The sequence below is a fragment of the Ambystoma mexicanum genome, chromosome 2q (assembly GCF_040938575.1).
Source record: "Ambystoma mexicanum isolate Mex_15411 chromosome 2q, UKY_AmexF1_1, whole genome shotgun sequence".
In the NCBI taxonomy this organism is placed as follows: Eukaryota; Metazoa; Chordata; class Amphibia; order Caudata; family Ambystomatidae; genus Ambystoma; species Ambystoma mexicanum.
Genome location: NC_090924.1, coordinates 1,246,413,781 through 1,246,417,172, shown reverse-complemented (window position 1 = coordinate 1,246,417,172; position 3,392 = coordinate 1,246,413,781). Strand labels below are relative to the sequence as shown.

The 3,392-nt window shown below is 47.0% G+C and overlaps 1 long non-coding RNA gene across 1 annotated transcript; it reads right to left on the bottom strand.

Annotated features, from left to right (window-relative positions):
• Positions 1 to 2,331: 2,331 nt before the first annotated feature.
• On the bottom strand, positions 2,332 to 3,064 carry LOC138569076 (uncharacterized). Its single transcript, XR_011303106.1, has 3 exons — positions 3,011 to 3,064; positions 2,802 to 2,927; positions 2,332 to 2,545 (listed from the first exon to the last, which is right to left on the bottom strand). It is a non-coding gene; the product is annotated as an uncharacterized lncRNA (long non-coding RNA).
• Between the last annotated feature and the right edge of the window lie 328 nt (positions 3,065 to 3,392).

Here is a 3,392-nt window from a genome sequence, read left to right as displayed (position 1 = left end):
CGCCGCCTCTCTGCATCTATTTGCCGGTCCAACCGCTGCCACACGGAAGACACTCCCAGTCCCGAGTCCTCCTGCCCCTCGGCCGATGCCTGCCCCCGGGGTGTCGATTGCCCCAAGCCATGATGCCTCTCACGCTGAGCCTGCTGCTGCCTCAGACGCAACTGCCTCTGCCACCACGATGGCCGTCCTTCACATGCCCTGCCCAATGATGCCGGAACATCCTTCATCTGCTGGGGTCCAGTTGGTGGGGTGGCCACCCCAGCTGTACCTCTAACTCCCGACTGTGGCAGGGATGGGATCTCCACCAGGCTGGCTGTCTCAGTTGGGGCAGGTTCACACGGGGCCCTGGTGGCATCTGGGCCAGAGGACGACACAGAGAACGACTGGCGTATAGTCTGCACAGAGGAGGAGAGGGCCGCAAGAGTGCCCGACACATGAAGGAAACCCCCAACCATGGCCCCTCCCAACTGCGCCACGTTGGCATGCAGCTCTTCGTTTTGACATCCATGGGATTCCAGGTGCGCACAGCTCAGGACTGCTACAAGCGCTGGAATGACCTCAGGCGCAGTGATAAGCAAAAGCGTGCCTCCAATTACACCATGTCTCTGGTGACTGGTGGTGGGCCACCACCAGAGGAGGATGAACTCACTCAGCATGAGGAGATCGCTTCAGAGTTCATCCCGGAAGAACAAATCCGTGGAGTGGGAGAGAGGATGGATTATGATGCATCATCTGGTGAGTATTGATGTGTGTCACTCAGTGACGTGTGTTTGGCATGTATGACCTTCCCAGCTACAAGTAGGCTCTTTTCTATCTTCAATCTCCCTCACCACTTGTGTTGTTCACCAGGGATCTGACCTCTCGGCCCCAATTCATGGAGACCAAGTGGCAGCACTTGTCTACTTCATTATCATTTTTTGTACAAGTTCCGGTGCTATGCTGATGGCAACCAACTCATTTCCTGTCTGCCCTTGGCCACCTCTTGTCCCTCCCTTATTTCTGACAGCCTCATGGCCATTTGCTTTTGGTGTACTACCAACGGTCTCTGTCTGAATGCCAGCAAGACTGGCATCCTCCTCATCGATGCACCTTTGCCATGCTTTGCCATCAATCTCTGGCCAGCCCCACTTGGCCCTCCTCCTGCCTCCACCTGCAAGGCCATAAACCTCAGATTCACCTTTGAATCAACACATCCCTTTTACACACACATTTGTGACGTATCTTGGAATGGATTAACTTGTTGCTCTGCCTCCTCAAGGGTACTGTGCCTTCCCTCACATTCTCCTACATGCTCACAGTCTGTCAAGCTCTGGATCATTCAAGGTTGGGGTACTGTGACGGTCTCTTTCAATGTTCGACCTGCCTTCACCCTCCACCACTAATCCAGCACAGGACTGCAAGCCTTGTCCTTGGCCTCAAGCCCTGGGATCCTATCTTTCCAGCTCTGCGACCCCTTCATTGGCTACCAGTGGATCCAAGGATGTTACTGTAGACCCTCTGCATTGTGCACAAGGTGTTTTGGGACTGGCTAGAAAGTACCTTCAACAATCCCTCTACCAATTCCACCCCTCTTGAGTCCTTTGCTCCTCTACCCCACACTCCCTCACGGTTGGTTGTTACTTGAATAAATAAAGGCAGGAGCAGATATGTGTGTACTGCTGGGAGCTCACTTTTGAACGCCAACTGGCCACGTTGAATCTTGAGGAGAGAAATATCTGCTTCTGGAAGCACCTCAACACCTTCCTACTTGCTCCTGCATTAGCCCCTCTTCTACCCAGCTGAACAGTTTCCTATGTTGGCACTGTGCCCCTGCACACACTCTGTCCATTGAATCAGATACCTGCTCACCCTGCCTCCTTGCTGCACTGCCTACAGGCCTCCCACATCAATGGGTCCAGTGCATGTCCCCATACAGTCCAGCACTCTTTGTCTGCACTCATCAGATTTGCCATGTCCAAATCATCTTGCACTTGCCACTTGCTGGCTGCACTCCCACTTTTTGAATGGACATTCTCTCAATGGACTTCATTTTCCTTCTTTGGTCTCCTCTGTTTGGCATGTTTTCCTTCTCCCCCTTCCTGGGTATTCAATACTTTATAAACAGAGAAGAGAGTGGGCACCACCATGTATTCAAAAATGTTCAGAATATTCAAGTAAAAATCAAATATTTCAAAAAAGAATATACATCCAATTGAAAATGAGCTGGCTGTGACAAGTCTGGAGACACCCGGACTTATAATTGCAACACACGCTGGAGACCAAGTAATAATACTGGGTCACACAACCGCTCTGATATGGGGCCCAAGATGGGCACGTATTTATATCTGATTCACGACAATATGTTCAAGTATCCATAATATACCATACTTCTTAGAGAAAGGAAGATGAGTCTTTCTGATTCATATCAAAAATGATTTATCCATAGTAGTTCAAACAAAAAGCTATCACTAATAATCCTTAGTGAGGAAGCAGTTGCCACAATCCACATGTATTAGACTAAAAAAGCCAATGCATTTCGGAAATTATTTCCTTCATCAGGGCGAGTCTAATTATATAAGTCCAGCAAGCCAGTATATAACATAACAAATGCAAGCATGTGACATAAATTCATATAATGGTGACAATTCAAACGAAACATACATTGAAAAAAATAAATGAAAGGAAACATACCAATCAGTAGATGTTACATCATGGGTAAATATCAATAGCAAAAAAGAAAAAAGAAAAAAGAAAAAGAAAAATTCCGTAAGTGGTTTATAAGGTAAATAAATGAAACTAAAGAATATTAGGTGTGGATTTACCTCATTGGTGTGGTCAGTGGTGAAAAACAGAACGTCCTGCGTTCATGCCCACTCAGCAGTGGGTTGTAAATGACATTATGCACAAAGGCATGGAGAAAATCCACTCGTGCTTACAAGGAAACCAATCTGTGGATCATAAAAGATCCAATTAGATACTGTGTTTTACACTCATACTTGGTCAAAGAGAAAGATTGTAATCAGATTCTTACCTTGTAATACACAGAGAGAAACGATCCTCCACTGTGCAGCTGCAGGGCAGTGACACAGACTGCAGTGTGAAGCCGTTGTCTAGGCAACGGTTCTTTTGTTTAGCATGTGACCACCTCGTTTCTGTGAGATGCAGGTGGTCGCAATTAATGATGTAAAATCGGCCAGGGCCCACAAAAGTGAAAAACCAAATATTTATGGGGCATCATCAATAGGTGCCCATAATTGTGATGATAAAATCCGAAAAAAAATTAAACATTAGAATAATGAAGATAGAAAAAATACTTTCACAGGTCCTGTGGCTGTCTCAGTGCCCAGTATGATAGTTGGTTTGACTTCCTTTTCTCCCTTGTTCCCCTTCGTTTGATTTTTTTGCTCTGAGCC